The sequence below is a fragment of the Falco biarmicus genome, chromosome 16 (genome assembly GCF_023638135.1).
Source record: "Falco biarmicus isolate bFalBia1 chromosome 16, bFalBia1.pri, whole genome shotgun sequence".
In the NCBI taxonomy this organism is placed as follows: domain Eukaryota; kingdom Metazoa; phylum Chordata; class Aves; order Falconiformes; family Falconidae; genus Falco; species Falco biarmicus.
The window spans coordinates 9121913-9138262 of record NC_079303.1 but is presented as its reverse complement, the minus strand read 5'-3'; the positions used below and the strand labels follow the sequence as shown (position 1 = coordinate 9138262).

General features: G+C 56.8%; 1 pseudogene; it reads left to right on the top strand.

Annotated features, from left to right (window-relative positions):
• LOC130159856 (hydrocephalus-inducing protein-like) overlaps positions 1-16350 on the top strand; it is a 100064-nt pseudogene that overhangs the window by 74309 nt on the left and 9405 nt on the right.

Genomic DNA, 16350 nt, shown 5'->3' with positions numbered 1-16350 from the left:
CTGTAGCGCGCACTTCTGAGAAGCGCTTTGGAATCCCCACGGGGAGTTGCACAGGGAGCATCCAGGCTCGGCGGTGTGGCTCCCTCTCGGCACGTGGAGGAGATCCACCTGTTTCCCCTCATCTTCCACCTGGTGTGGGCATATCTGCAGGCTGCAACGCCCCGGCGCAGAGCAGCTGGCATGCTCGCAGGGGACAACCCTGGAAGGGCCAACCTGGGCTAATCCTGCTGCCGGTACCAGCAGACAAAACAGCCGCCAGACACCTTCCTGGGCACGGCGGGACTGTCACCTGTAGCGGTACGCTGCCAGCAGTCCCTGTGGCTCTGGCCCAACCTGCCTGCGTGTTCCCATGCGGTCTGGGAGTCAGCTTAAGCGATGGAGCATTCCCAAAGGCAGTTTGCATGTGGCCACAGTGACTTGGAAGCTGGCAGTGTGTGACAGCATGGACACAAGTGCTTCCATGCCTGGGAACAGTCCCAGGGACGGTAGAATTGCTAGTAGGGATGCAACCAGCTTGTGTTGGGCTTTGGCCAGAGCCAAACGCTGAGCAGAGAAGATGACCCTTATTTCTAGCCAGCGGGAGCTCATCTGCCTCTTGCGTGGCTGGTGTTTGCCTGATGCAGCAGTGCCGCAGCTGTGTCTGGGCAGCGTAACCCCGAGGACCTTTCTCACGAGCACTGCGCTCCCTCGTGACTGGGTGAAAACGTGTGACAGACTGTTTCAGATCTGACACCAAACAGCCAGTTACACCTCACCCAGGATCCATCCCAGTTACCCGGAGCCAGCATGCAGGTGCTGCAGCCTCTGCTATAATTAAATACCTGTTTTCCATTCACCTTAGAGGTACTGATGACACCGCTGACCTTGGGGCAAGGGTTGAATTCCAGGCCCTTGTCACCTGGGACTTAGTGCAGGACCTTTCTGTGCTTCTCTCTTTTCAGAGGTCCTACAGAAGGAGGCTGAAGATTAACATTTGCCAGAGCAGCCAGCACCTCCAGCTGCAGGTCTCGGGACAAGGTCTGGAGCCGCAGCTGGAGTTCAGCCCCCCAGTGCTTGAGCTGGGACCGGTGCTGCCATACAGCCGTGGGGCGGAGGGGACAGTGGTGGTGAAGAACCCGTGCGAGTTTCCCATCGAGTTTTACTCGCTGGAGTTTGACCAGCAGTACCTTGAGGAGGAGCAGGTGAGCGGGAAGGTCTGGTCCCCGTGTGCGTGCTGCCGTAGCTTCACAGCGCTGTGGTGGCATTCCCGGGCTTGCGCCAGGGAGATGGAGGCAGTCCCCAGGGCACAGCCTGGCGGCACTTGAGGGGCAGCCAGCTCTGCTGGCAGGCGGAGGGGGGTGCTTGGGTAGTCCGTGTTGGGAGGAAGGCATGAGGGAGAAGACTGGTTGGCTGGGCAGTGTGTTCGTGTGGTCAAGAAACCCCTCCTGTACGTGGTTTCTCTTCCCTCCGCGCACAGGTCCTGCGCATGCTGAAGGACTACGACAGCCGCAACACCTTGTTGCTGCCTCTGCGTGGCCCGGGTGAGAAGCTGCCCCCAGAGGTGCTGGAGTACTCTCGGGACCAGAAGAGGCTGCAGGATGATCAAGCAAAGCCCAAGACCGGGGACCCAGCGGACCAGGACAAGGGTGAGGGTTTGGCATGGTCTGTCCTGAGTGTGGACACAGCAGGGAGTCCAGGCTGCGTACCCTGAGTTCTCCATGACCTCATTCTCCACGGAAAGCCCGTGCTTTTAGCAGCCGCCTGTTCCCCAGCTTGGTGGAGGAATTGCCAGGTGAAAACCTGTGGCTTGTGAGACGCATCCTCTCGCAGCCCTGAGTGCAGCTAAAGCAAGCTCATATCTTACTGCCACACACTGGGGAAATCATCAGGGTGTCCCCTTGTGTCCCTCAGCCGCAAAGAGCAGGCTCAGATGAGTTCTTCAGCCTGTAGGACCAAGTCTAATCTAACGAGCTGGTTTAGATTTGTTCCTTCGCGGCAACACAAGCACAAGCTCAGAATACCCCTGGACAGGCTCCTCGGTGCCTTGGGAGTCTCCCTCCTTAGGAGATTTTTGCTTTTGCTTGTGGCCCTGCAAAGTGGGAATGGCCAAGAGCAGGTTGCCATTCCTTCCCCACGTCCTTCCTCCTCGGCCAGCTCTGAAGGTGCCTGGCACCTGTCAGATGGGGGCAGAAAGCACTCCGCTGGGGTTGTTTGCAGCACCTCACCCCGTAGCTCGGTCGTTCCCCCCTCCCTTTTCGATGAAAGCCAGTCCAACAGGGTGAATTCAGAATCCGAAGAGATTCTTCTGTGGGGAAGAGGAGGAGGAAGGTGTTAAGGAAAGACGCGGGACGGCTGGTAACCCGAAGCTCTTCACCTATTTTGTCCATTGTAGCAAAAGAGCCCCAGCGGTGGACTTCAGTGCCACCTCCATTGCTTCACTGCAGCCTGGTGCCATCTCCCTCGGGACTGTTCCCAATGCCCAGTTGCACCTGTCACCCCCCTTAGGCACCAGGACCCGGGACCAAACTCCCATGAGGACCGTGGGGAGGGTTCATGGAAGATGTGGCCTGGGCCTCTTGGGTGTTGCCAGATGCTCTTTCCTCCTCCTGCCACCCCACTTACTGTGCTCTGAACAGGCCCCTTCACCAGCAGCTGGATCTGCGCGAGCCTCGAGGACAGGCACGATGAGATCTGGGCTGTGACATTGGTTTCAGCAGTCTCCTCTCGCAGGATCTGAGGGGATGGGGAGGGCGATCAGGGTCACAGGGAGGCAGGAGGCTGACTTTTCTACCTGGTTCTACACAGCAGAGCACCAGCAGAGCACCAGCAGCAGCAAGGAGGCTGCGGGAGAGCTGGCCGACAGCCCTGTCCATAGGGCCATCGCCCGCCACCTGGGCATCGATATCCCTGCAGAAGGGCGCACAGGCGGAAACCGCAGAGGGATCGTCATCATCGTCCATGGGGCACCTCGGACAGGTACGTGAGCTGTTGGCTGCAAGGAGAGCGGGAAGCAGGAGAGACTTATCCTGGTGGGCCGTGGTGCTTGGTCGGCCAGTTGAAGCGAAGTGAGGCAAGCCACAGCTCTGCTGGTCCGTGAAACAGTCCCAGGCCTTTGCCTAGCTGGTGCCAGTGGTGTGGCTCATCTTGTGTCCGTATAGCTAGGCTCTTGTCCCCCCAGACGGGGTGGCCACGTCCCTCTTGCTGCATGGGACCACATTGCCTAGTGCCCGTGTTTCCTCATGGGAGCAGCCCCTAGCCCGTGCTGACCCCCAGACTGTGCCCAGCTGGCACCCACCAGCACAGGGTAGCGAACGGTGGTGGTGGGACAGGGCTCGAAACAATGTCCTGGCCCAGGGCTGAGGTCACACCACAAGGGACAGAGTCCTGGGCTGAACCGGAGGTGGAGGCGATCCACCTGCCTCTGGAGTTCAGCGCTTCTGACCGTGCTGAAGCTGCCTCCCTCGTGGTGTCCCCTAAAGGGACATGTGCTTTCTGACTGTCCTTGAAACCTGCAAAGCCTCTGGGGGGGCTTTCCAGAGCCTGTCCCTGAGAATGCTTCACCTGCAAATGTCACCAAGCCGCCTTCCTCTCTCTCTCAAGGAAAGACAGCGGCAGCGGTCGCCCTGTCCAAATATTACGGCGCTGCCTGCTTGTCCATCGACGCCGTGGTGACAGAAGCCATCTCTGACGGGAGCAGCGCGGCAGGGCTCCGTGCCCGGGAGCTGTGCGTCAGGGCTGCCGCTGAGCAGAGCCACAAGGAGACAGAGGATGAGGGTAAGGAGGAGCACTGGGCGCAGAGCGGCGCTTTGGAAACCCACCACGGCCACCTGCTTCTGCTTGCTCCAGAGGAGTTTGGCAGCCCTTGGGTCTCTTGGGGAGCACGGGTGCAAGCGTGTAGAAATGCAGAGCCATTTCATAACACAGCTCGGGTGATTAAGCAGCTCTGCTTTGAGGGGTCAGACAAAGGCATTTTTACTGCCTCTGGGCTTCTTGACACACGTCCCTTTTTCTGGGAGTGGTGAAGCACACCCGTACCTTTCTCAGAGCTTTATAAAAACATTTTCTCAGAGCTGAATCCAGCTTGCTCCCTGTGGCCATCAGGCAGAACTGCTGCCCACTTGAACAAGGAATAACCCTCTGAAGTGGCTCATTAAGCTCTAGGTGACTGACTGTGAGTGTAGCTTCACAGACATGAGAGGAAGGGAAGAATAACCTCCTGGAGGAATTTTGGATGAGACTCACTGCAGATGAGCTCTTTTTCTCTGGAAATGTATTTTTTTTCCCCCTATACTGACACTGCCAGGTTGCGGAGCTGGCGCGTGCTGTGCTGTGCTCCATGTGAGACTGGAGACTTTGGGGAAACTTTCTTGGGCAGTTGTTGCCCTGAGCTCTGCAGGGTGAGGCCAGACGCTGGCCTTGGCGGGGGACATTTTACATTGCTCAGCTTTGAACCTGGGTGGTTGGGAGCTGGTGGAAGGGAAAAGGCTCTGGGTGCCGGGTGGGGTTATCCCAGGCAGAGGGTTTAGCTTCCGTGGAGATGGGTGATGCCGCTGGGGCAGGGCTGCCCGTTACAGTCTCCACGGGAGAAGGCAGGATGGGTGCAAGGTAGGAAAATGATGGTGCTGGGGGACGAATCTTTGGCTTGATCCATAGGGGAGCTGCTGTGCAAAGTGTCACCTGTGTGCATGTTTATTAAGGAGGGACACGGGGCTGTGCACGACAAACTCTCTGGCTTTTCCGTCCTCTCTCAGCTTTATCGTGCTAGTAAGGGAAGCAGGGCAGGAGCTGCTTCTGGAGAGCAGCGCTGCTAGTGCCCAGCAGGCTGGGGGACAAGTGCTGTGTCCCTGCCAGGGGTGGAAGGTGCCCGCTTGCTCCCCGCAGCACCCATCGCCAGCCCCGCTGAGCCATCTGTCCCCTCTGCAGGTCACAATGCAGATGTCTCTCTCAGCGTGCAGTGCCACGCCAAGGCCGGGCACAGCTCAGTGCTGCGCCAGTCCAGCTCTGGGGAGGACGGCAGCCTGCAGTCCCCGAGTTCCCAAAGGCCGGTGAGCACTGCAGCAAGCAAGAGGAAGGCGGATGGCCGTGCATCCCAATCCCGGGAACAGCATCGAAGGGATTCGACAAGCTGCCAGGTGAAGCGTGATCTGCGCTGGTTAATGCCTGGGTCCTTTCTGTTGCCTCTGAGAAGCGAAGGGGCTGCTTAGAGTGGGGGCTGGTGTGTGGGTGTGTGGTGCAGAGCGCCAGCTGGGCATGCTTGGGGTGGGAACAAACCCCTGTGCTCTGGCAGAAATCTCGACTGGGCCTCAACAGTTTGTTGGCAAAGTGCAGTCCTGGCTAATGTGGCCGCAGGCAGTGGGCAAAGCTGCGGGATGCTGCGCTGGGGGCTTGCAAGCCACGGGATGTGTCCTCCAGGGTTGTCCCCTGGAGCTGCTGGCCTGCAGGGTTGGTTCGAGCCTCCCGCTAGTGGAAAACCCTGGCTGCAAGCCCAGCAGTTGGAACTGTTCAGGGGTTACCCAAGTGGTTTACTTTTCTTGTGGCGTTCAACATTGCAGGGCTCCTCCATTTCTCATCTCCACCCTCCCCTTCCCTGCGTCCCTGCGCAGCGACGGCTGAGCATCGGTGGCAGCACAGAGGGAGGGCTGGGCTGTCTGAGCTGCGTGCTGCCCGAGGACTTGCTGGTGGCCATCCTCTCCGAAAGGCTCCAGGTACGTGGGTGGGGTGGGGGCAGATGCTGCGTTCCTGCTCCAGAGAGACAGGCAGCGAGGCAGTTTGGAGAGGAGGTCTGTATCTGCTCTCAGAGGAGCCCCGAGCTGCACGCAGGGATCCTTGGGGGAAGCTGCAGATGCCCCAAGGTGGCAGAACGTGGGGAAAGATCAGAGCTCGTCTGGGCTGATGCGCTGGACACAACGATGGCTGGTGTCCTTTGACATCTGCTGACAGTGGACATTTACTGACTGGCTGAGAGCCCCGTGTGTGCCACAGCTGACTAGAAAAGCTGTTCCTTTTCAACTTTATTCGCAGCTGAGTGACTGCTACCAGGGCGTGGTGTTTGATGGCCTGGAAACCCTCTTTGCGCACAACATGGCATCTGCTCTCCTCTGCCTGCTCAAAGCTGTTGGAAATCGGCCTCACATCTACGTCGTGAACCTGTTCCAGGATTATGTGTCCTTTAAAGCCAGGGAGACAGCTGCAAAAGAGCAGGAAGGTGAGACTTTTCATCTCCGCACCTCTCAAATCTTCCCTGTCAAGCACTCAGCCTTATCTGTGTGTATCTGGGTTACCAGCAGAGCTTGTAAGAAGTGGTCTTATTAATCCTTCCACCTTCTGCCTGGGTGTAGCCAGCGCTCAGCTCACAGTCGCTTAAAATGCAGCAGAGCAGAGCTGAGGCTGGGAAGACTTCCCTTGGTCTCTACCGTGAAAGCCTGGGCACAAGTGCCAGCTGTTGTGGCTCAGTACCGAAGCAGCAGCAGCAGCTGCCTGCCACGCTGGTGCGCAGGAGCCAGGCAAGGCGCGGGAACTCGCCGTGAACTGTTGACAGTTCAGGGGCTGATCTGAATTTTGGAGCAGGGCTGTGAGCTCCCCAGCATCTCCTGGCAGGATGATCGGCTGGCTCGGGACACAGCTGTGAATCCTGGCAGCTCACCCCCAACAGCAAGCTCTGCTAATGGTTTCTCCTCTGGCCTTGGCTGAAGGACGGGAGCAGGAAGAAGCTGCCCGCAGGGAGAGAGAACGTCTCTGGGAGATGGACGAGGATGAGTATGATGCCCTCAGTGCGGAGCAGAAAATTCAGCTTCATAACAAGATACGCCAAGTCCAGCGCGAGAGGAGGCAGAGGTCTGTGCGCCTGTAACTCCCCAGGAGGGTGCCCCTGCAGGGTTTTCCTGCTCCGGAGACCTCGGTTGAGCTCAGAGGGGTCACGGGGCGAAGGCCCGAAAGTGTCTGTTCCAAGCGGGCAGTTCCACCCCCCAGGTTCCCAGCAGAGGAAGGCCCTTCCTCCCGGGAGAGAACATCTTCTCTCCAGCTGAGCGGAGAGCCCGCGGGTTTAGACGGTGGCTGCCGGGACCTGGGCTCTGGGCTTGCCTGACCGCTGCTCTTAGAAGTGTCTCTAAGTTAATTACGTTGGTTCTCATCTTCACCCCCCTTCTTCCCCACACCAGAGGGGTTGTGGTGTGGCTTGGTGTGAGGCGCAGCTGTGCTGGCTTGGTTTAGATGCCAGTCCTGCCGTAGGGGAAGTCCTTGCTGATCTCCTAGGTTTTTCCTTCCTGAGCGACACTGGCCATAGAAGCCGGTGGCTCTTGGGCTCACCCTCAGCTGCAGCAGCAGGTCAGCCTGGGAGAAGCTCTGATCCAGCAAAGCAGCCCAGGAGGGGAGGCCGCAGGGGTTGAGGAGGATGCACAGGCTAAGTCTGAAACTGGGAGGGGGACCTGTTTAAAGCGAGCGTGTGTTTCCGCACTTCGTTCAGCCCAGGCTGACCTTACGAAGCAAGGCTGAGGTTTGGCTGGCCCTGGAGGTCCCCTCCCACCTCTCCTCACATGGGATATTCCCAGCCTCCCCAGGCTGAGGGAGGTCCACAGAGATGGCCTAACGGTTCTGCCTGGCCTCAGGGTCAGGGAACGAAGTGCAGGACCAGCTGGGATGGCGGCAAGCCCAGGCTTCTGGTGGTGACTCTCGGGCATGTTTTCTGTTTGGCTTGCTGAAGGGAGATGGAGCAGCTAGCTCGAGAGCTGGAGGAAAAGCGTCGGCAGGAGCTGGAACGCTTGAAGGAGGAAGAGCTGAAGAATTCTGAGCAGGGGAAGAGAAAGACTGGAAAAGACCAAGAGAATTCTTTGAGGAGGAAAAGCCGGCCTGGTGGCAAGCAGGTGCGTGGTTGTTTACAGAAATGACTGAAAGCCCTGGGGACCTTCCTACAGAGCTGCGCCGTGCCCCAGGGAGCCCCACGCAGTGCTGGGGACGAGCACCTGGCAGGAGCAACATGTGGGGCTGTGCTGGGAAACAACCACCGGGGTCTGATCGTGCTGCTGCTGCACCGGGGTGTCTTCCCATGGGTTTGCTGCTAGAGCTGCTCTACTAAGATCATGCCGCCTTTGAGTCCTGGCTTCATGTAACTCCACATACTGACTACTGAAGCCCTAGGTAGTTTTAGTCCAGCGTTTCTTCCCACTCTGCCTGTGACTTACACCTGTGAGCCATGATCTGTCTGGGATGTGGGGTCTTTTCCTACATGTCTGGCAGGAGATGCCCCCAGGCCTTAGGTATTCATTAGCAGGCAGACTTTGCAAAGGATCAGCCAGCCACAGGGATGCTCAGCGCACCAGAAATGAACCCAGAGGACTGCACGGGAGTAAGGAGGTGTCTTAAGTTCTCTGCTTGGGTTGGGAACCTGTTCTGTTCCTCAGCTGGTTTGCAGGACTCCTCATCAGTCTGACACTGAAGAGTTTGGTTTGTTGAGCTAAACTGGGTACCAGCTATGTTCTGAACTGGGATTTGTAGGGTGCCTAGCACAGGTCTCGAGCGAGGTTTGGGGTGCTATTGTAAAGATCATTGCTGCCCTACAGCACCTGAGTCAGTGCTTTGAAATGCTCACTGCTTTTTTTGCTCTTCCTGCCCAGGGCATGAACAGTCCCACCAGCAACACCAACACATCCAACAGCCGGAGGTCGGAGGTCGCCAAGGGGGTGGTCAAGACACGATCTGTAAGGAAGCACCCGGGCTCTGTTGCACGTTGCACGAAGGAAGATGAGCAAAAGCAGAGCAAGGTCACCCTGATGGATGCCCACCTGGCAGCGGCTGCACACCCCACAGACCTGGAAGAGGGGGAAACCAAAAATGAGGCCCAGAGTGACAGCGAGAACTTAGCCCTGAGGTTTAATATCTACGAGACGTCGCAGAAGGATGTTGCGCATATTTTGTCATCCTGGGACAGGGTTCAGGGTATCCTGCTGTTCCCCCTGAACCACGAGGACGCACGGCACCCAGCAGAAGAGCAGCCCCAGCACACATCCAGCCCCAGGAGCCGGAGGGACAGAGAGAAGGAGCATCAGGGGAGGCTGGAGAAAGAGCATCTGGCAGAACTGAAGGCTCTTGAGGATGCCAGAATACCTCAGCTGGAAGGGGAAGGTGCAAAAGGGTCAGCCAGAGGCCAGGGTGTCGGGGTGCCCTGCTTGGACATCCAGGTGCTGGGCTCAGAAGATATTACTAGGAAGATCCTGGAGAGCAGCGAGCTGCCAGCGGCAGAGCAGGTAAAGCCCTGTGAGGCTCGGAGGCTGAGCCTGCCGTGCTCCTGGGCCCCGGTGCATCGTGTCCCACCAGGTGACAATGGCACAGAGCCTTGTCCGGGCCACCGATGATGTTCTACAATGGCTCCGCAGCAGCCCCATGGCTGCGGGAGGTTCTCACCATCCCTCAGGTGGGTGGGAATCAGGAGTGCTCTCTGCACAAGCATCCCGTCTGTTGAGAGAATTTCCCAGCCTGGAAATCATTGCAAATGGTCCCAGGGCAGGGCAGCTCAGGTTTCCTTCAGCTGAGTCACTGCAGGGAGAGGTTTCTCTCTAGGTCCCACTTGTAGGTCCTGGCACTGCTCTGGAGCCTGCCCACTCCGCTGGGCATGAAGAAGCACGGTGCCCGATATAAATAAACCCCCACCACATTGCCGAAAGCTCCGTGCCTTTAAGGAGTGAGTGTGAGGATGAAGGTGACAGGAGTACAAACAGGGTTTTCTCTTACGCTTTAGGTCCTGGATAGCCTTGGACTGGGTCCCTCCGGGCTTCCCATCCCCCCTACTGCTTTCTACTCCGTGATCCACTACCCGGCAGAGCGGATGGCCCCTGCAGCAGAAGCCCTCAAGCACTTTGTCTTTGTTGTGCCAGAAGGCGCCACTGCAGAAGAAGACAAGAATGCTGCCGTAAGTCTCGTGGATGCCCCCGTTGTGCCCGAAGTGAAGGTGCCAGGGCAGGGGGGTGGGTGGGGAAGGATCACTGTGATGTCTGTAAGATGAGAATAACGGTTTAAAAAAACACCTCAAACCCTCGCCTTGCCTTGAGGTCCTGGGCAAGGAGAGTGTTGTAGGCAAAACTAGACCTGATGAGGAAGACCAAGTCCCTGGGCAGATGTGGTTGTTTATTTAGTGCTTCCCCTAATTGTTAACAAACCCACAGCTTGCTTTCCAGGAGGGGGATGTCTCGGGGCAGGTCTCACCTCTCTGTTTTCTCCCTCCCCTTGTGGCTCAGACCCCAGAGGAGCAGGTCGCCCCTGTGAGGAGCCAGTCGAGTGAGGAGAAAGCTGCGGGCAGCTGGGAGGCTGCGAGGGAGAAGCAGAGCTCCGGTCAGGGCAGGAGATGTCTCCAGGGGCTGGACAGGGAAGCACCCGTATCTTCTCCTGGGGCGCACCAAAGCGGCGAGGACATGGTCCCATCCCCGCCGAGACATGTCAGGTGAGCTGAGGGCTGAGGAGATCGCTCTGCTCCATGGCCACCCTGTCAAGTGAGGTCTGTCATCCCCAGCTCCTCAGGGCCGCTCTGTTGGTGCCTCCGTGGGATGGCGAGTCCACAGCCCTCCTCCTCGTCTTGTTTGCTCATTAGCCGTGTCTGAAGCCCTCTCTTTAACTGCCAGGCTGAGCAGCTGCCGGTGGATAGTGCCTGCCCGCGGTGAGGTGGAACTGAAGGTCCACTTCAGCTCCACGGTGCTGGGCCAGTTTGAGCAGACGCTGCGTTTCGAGATCCTGGGGACAAAGCGACTGTACCAGCTGCCCTGCAGGGGCACCTGCCTGTACCCCACCATCAGCCAAGACCCACGGTAAGGCTTGCCCCTGGGAGCCTCCCACGCTGCTCCCCCCTGGGCTCAGAGCCAGGGCTGCCCCTTGTACCCCGGTGACCTTCTGGCTCGGGCAGAGCGTGCTGCCTGAGCCGCCCAGCATCTTGTCCCATGCCTGGAGCTGGGAGTACTGGTACCGCAGCCACCAGTAAGGGTTACGGCTTTCTGACCAGGTTTTCTACTTGGAGCATCTCACAGCTCTTCATTCCCTGTTTTCTCTGCCCAGGCTGGTGTTTCCCCACCGAAGGAAGAGCAAGGCAGACGACGACATTGTCTTCAAGCAGTATGTCATGGAGACGGGTGTCTTCCACTTTGGACCGCTGCTGTGTGGGAAGTCAAGAGACTGGTACGTGCTCCCCGCCCTGAGCGAGCATCCTGATGCGCTGCCTGCGCAGCATGGGACGTTGGGATGGCACCTCCAGGGCCTCGTGCTGTCACGGACACGTCTGGGGACGAGCCGTCCCAGAGGCACAATTCAGGGCAGGCCCAGGTGGAGACCTGCCTGGGAGATGCAGGGGGCTGAAGGGCCACAGATGTGTGAACTTGAGCAGATGATGGGCAAGTGAGTCCTGGAGGAGCAGGGGAGAGACGGAGCTGATCTTCCTCCCTGGTGGGTGCCTTGGTGGCCAGAGCCATGTGCTGCTTCCAGGCTGAAGGTCACTTGGAGCAGCTTGTGTCTCCCCGCCACATCTCAGCTTCGCCACCTAAGAAATGAACTTTATGGTGTTTTTTAAAAGTGCTTTGAGCTCTACAGGTGGACTGAACAAGCAATTATTTTGCTGATGGTTTTATAAAACATTCATCCGTTTGTAATATTAGTAAGGCCTTATGATTCGACCTGCCGATATGGGGGCGTGGGGGATCTGCAGAGGAATGAAAATGGAAATTCTGTTTCCCTGTCCTCAATGCTGGACAAAGTCTGCCGGAAAAAGTTGCCATTGTAGCTGCTGGCGCATTTCTATTTTTAACATAGCTTTTTTTTAAAATATTAGAAATTAAGTTCTCCTCTTCATGGGAGCTCTGGAGAGCCAGTGGTATTTTGACAACCCAAGCAAATGAAATCAAAACAGTTCAAAACCCAAAAGAGGATCTTTAGCCAGGCTGCTGCATGGCCTTGGGTTTCTGTTTGTGCTTTTTAACCCTTTAACTCCCAAATCTGCTCCATACCCGAGGGAAGGGACGTTTTTTAAATTCAGCATTCCTCTTGGGAATGAATCCTCTCTATTTCCTTCCCTCAGACTTTGAGCTAACCTGTGAAATACAAGGCAATCTCGTGACTGTTTTGGAAGACAAAAGCTAAACTATTTTTAAAAGCTCTTTCCAAGAGCATTTCTTTGTACCCTGCAGGGAAGGAAACCCAACAAAGAAAGGGGGAGAACCCACGTGCCTGCAGTACCTCTGTTTTTCCAGGCATCTTTGAATTTCTAATTTGTAAAATGCTCTTTAAGTGGCCTGTGCATCATCACGCGTCTGGGCTGGAGGCACCAAGTACAGGGGTGGACATCAAAGTAACGCAAGGATGGACACACATAGCATCCAGTGTGCCCCTGAAAATGATCCTTTTTCTTGGCCTGCTTGTTGGTACATGGTCTTGCAGTGCAGCCTCCCGCTGCCAGGACATGGCGCTTTCCTTGGTGTGGGATGAAGGCGACGGTCTCCTCTGCAGCCTTTTCCCCTTTTGTGGACAGGTACAAGGCACTGGACTGTCCCAGCAACTGTGAGACGATAACCATCCTCAACGTCACCCCCGTGGAAGTAGAGGCGCGTTTCTCCTTTGAGCGCGATCTCAAGGCGGACACGTTCCTTGTAGAACCTCCCAGCATGAGGCTGAAACCGAACGAGAAGCAGGTAGGGGACAGCCGGTAGGGCAGGCACTGGTGTAAGTGCCCAGGAGCCATTCCTCCTGCTCACTGAGTGCTCTTCTGTATTTCTTGTTTCGGGGACGGGGCTAGAAGCTGAGCATTTGGGCGTACCCCACTTCAGCTGGTCTGGTGGAAGACAAGCTCGTCTGCCGCGTTAAGGAGAACCCAGAGCCGGTGGTCTTCCCCCTGTGCTGCCAGGGGGTGAAGGTGGAGCTGAGGGTCAGCCCCAAGCACGTGCATTTCAACAGGCTGCTTCTGCACAGGTCAGTCATCTCACGGCCCCTCTGCTGGGGACGGGTGCTGTCGGTGAGCTCCCCTTCAGCCTCTCTGGCTGGCTGCATGGCCCTTCAGGCTGGATGTTGGGCTGGCGTCCCTCTTTCTGCCAGCAGTTCCCGGTCTCTTGCTCACCGTTCCTTGCTGGCTTGGTTCTCCCAGGACAGCCGCAAGCTCTGTAGCCCCCAGCAACGTGGTGCAATGGGCATCTTGATTCATTTGTATCTCGTCTGCTGGTTCGGAGAGCAGTGCAGTTGCTCCTCCTTATGTCCCTTCTGTTGGATACACCGTTAGCACCCAGCCCTTCCCCAGGACCTCACCTCTGAGACTTGTGACACAGAGAAAACATTTAACTAATGTTATGGATACTATAAATACTGGATGTGTATAGATAAAGATATATATATAAACTAATGCATAGGGCTGCTCCAAGATGCATTCAGTTGCAAGGCCTATCCTGACCATCGAGCAGCTGGTGCAGGGTGTCTTTCTGCCTCTGCAGGGAGGACAGCAAGACCCTGGTCCTGCAAAACAGCACCCTGCTGCCTGTGGCCTGGCAGCTCTGCGGGCTGGAAAACCTGGGCGAGGACTTCTCCGTGTCACAACGCGAGGGCATCGTGGCTCCGCGCACGGAGTTTGACGTGCATCTGTATTTCAAGCCCACAAAGGCTCTCAACATTGAGAAGAAGATCCGACTGGAGGTGAGGGGGGGACTGTGCCCTCCCTGGCAGGGCAACGAGATCTTCGGGGTGGAGGCTGTGCTTGAAGGGTTCCCTGCAAAGAGGGGGACAAAGGATGAGCCTTCCTGAGGTTCCTTTCTACCCGCATCGCCGGGGGGGCAGGCCTTTAGCAGCAAGGAACTTGCTCTTATAGCTGAGCTTCAGGGGGCATGTGTGCTGCTGGGCCAGGAAGAGCTGCACCTGAGGGACACAAGGCTGCTGTGACCCCAACTTCTGCTGCCTTAGCCTGGGTTCACCAGAGCACATGGTGCATCCCTGAGCATCTGCGTCAGCCCAGACAACCAGGCGCTGTGTCCTGAGCGCACGTTACAGCCACCTTGCCGCTGTGCGTGGTTGAATGCTGCTGTTTGGTTGTCCAGACCTCGGCGTGCTCCCTGCGCCCATGCTGGAGCCTGTCCGGGGCTCTTAACGGAGAGCAACAAGCTGTCACCCTGGGGTTTTGTTCCCCGTGGTTTGGGGGCTGCACTTCAGTGAGGATGCTGGGTGATTGAAGAGGAGAGGGTTGACGGTCAATGCCACCTGCTCTGGGACACCTCACAATTCTTGAGGTTGTTTTTCCATCGCTGTGTCTCCCCGGGTGCTTCCGCGGCAGCACTCCCTGCTGAAGGAGTGCCGAGCTGGGCTGGTAGGGCTTCTTACTGCAGCAGCATCTCGCTGGGTCAGCCCGTGAGATGAGCAGGTTGGGAGAGTTTGGGAATCCACAAGTGCTTGTCAAGCAGGGGAGGCCATGGTGGAAGCAGCCAGCAGAGACAAGGACTCGTACGTTGTCTACCAAAAGAATTTAAGAGAACGGTCTAAGCAGTGTTCGTTTCTCGCTGCCTCAGGTTTCAGATGCAGAAAACATCCTGGGGATTGTCCAGACTGAAAATATCCTCATTTCTGCAGAGGGCTATGACGTTGCTCCAATCATCAGCATTCCTAAAGGTCAGTGGATGCCCCAAAACAAAGCAGTCTGGGTGTGTTGCCTTGCCTTGGCAGGTGAGCAACCAAAGCGCTTGGGATGGGGTAGCATGCAAGCGTGGCCCAGTCACATAAAGCGCGTATCCTGCAAGTTGAGTGGAGTGAAGGGCTGTCAGGGCACAGCCAGCCTCGAGTCTCTCGCCCCTGAGCTTTGCAGTGTGCAGGTTGGTCTGGGGGCTTAGAAACAACAGCAATGTGAGCGAGCAATTGGCAGCTCCTGAGGGCTCAGCAGGGCACACAAAGTTGTTGGATCAGTGCTTGGAAGCAAGAAGACAGAAACGCAGCTCCTCACCTGCTAAACCCTGCAGATACCCTCCGAGTAAGAAGAGCAAGGGCAGCAAAGTAGCTAAAGAAAATTTCCAAGAATGGAGACTTGCTGAGAAGGGTTTTGGGCTGCCTGAGAACTCCAAGTGTCATAGAACAGTTTGGGTTGGAAAGGACCTCAAAGATTGTCTTGTCCCAACCCCCCTGCCATGGGCAGGAACACCTTCCACTAGTCCAGGTTGGCCCAAGCCCCGTCCAACCTGGCCTTGAATGGGGCAGCCACAGCTGCTCGGGCAGCCTCTGCCAGTGCCTCGCCACCCTCACAGTGAAGAATTTCTTCCCAACAGCTAATGTAATTCTCCCCTCCAGTTCAAAGCCATTGCCCCCTGTCCTGTCACTACAGCCCCCCCGGAAACACCTGTCCCCACCTTTCTTATAAGCCCCATTTCAGTATTGAGAGGCCAATTGAAATTGGCCTGGAAGTGTTGAAATATCTGTCTTGTCACTTGGTGTGGTCTGTAGCAGCTCACTAATACTCCCCGTTTCTTGCCTGGCTCTGCGGGTTTTCTGCAGGTGCAGGTGGCACCGTGGATTTTGGAGTCCTGAAAGTCCTGGATGATGCAAAGCAAGTGCTGACTCTGAGGAACAAGGGGAAGTACGAGATTGCGTACAGGTGGGTCCAGCTGCCTGGTCTGTGAACGCGTGGTGCCACCATCTGCCCAGGCCTGCCTTCTCCTCCTGCCCATGGCTAGAACCGCTTCCCGTGCTGGCTGCCTCGTGGTCTGGTTAAATAAAAAGCCCGGGCTCCCTAATCTCAAAGACTTTAAGGGAGAATGCAGCCCCACACCAGCAGTCCTTCACAGCTGAGCAGGAACCAGAAGGAGAGACCCTGAAATTGAAGCCACTCACTGCTGAGATCCATTGCCTTCCTCTGAGGGGCAGCTCCTTTCTCTTTATGACTCTTTAAAGGAGGGGATGAGAAAATTGGGTGTCGAGGTTAGTTTGCAACACTCATGATGGTCTGCACTCTGTCAAGATCTGAGATTCCCCAAGCAGAGCTGGACTCATTCCCTTTTAATTTTTTTATGGTCTTATGTCAAGTCCTGGCTGTGCTGGTGGCACTTGTACTTTTAACTGCAGAGGTCTTTGTTCCTTCCCTTTCTCCCCAGTTTCCAGCTGAAAGCTGCAGGCACCACCATACCAGACCTGGCAAGCCACTTCACTATCCAGCCGCAGAAGGGCCTGCTGGCTGCCTCCGGGCGCCCTGTGCAGGTCCAGGTGTTCTTCCACCCCAAGACGGAAGTGAATATCGAGGACAAACCCATCCTGCACTACCAGGTGAGCTGCCCCAGCCAGGCAGTGGTGGCACAGCACGTCTTGGGAGCGTGAGCAGGACAGGTGCCTTCTGGAAGGAGGGCTTTAGCTGGGTAATTCTCGTAGGTGACAGCAATGTCTCAGAAAACA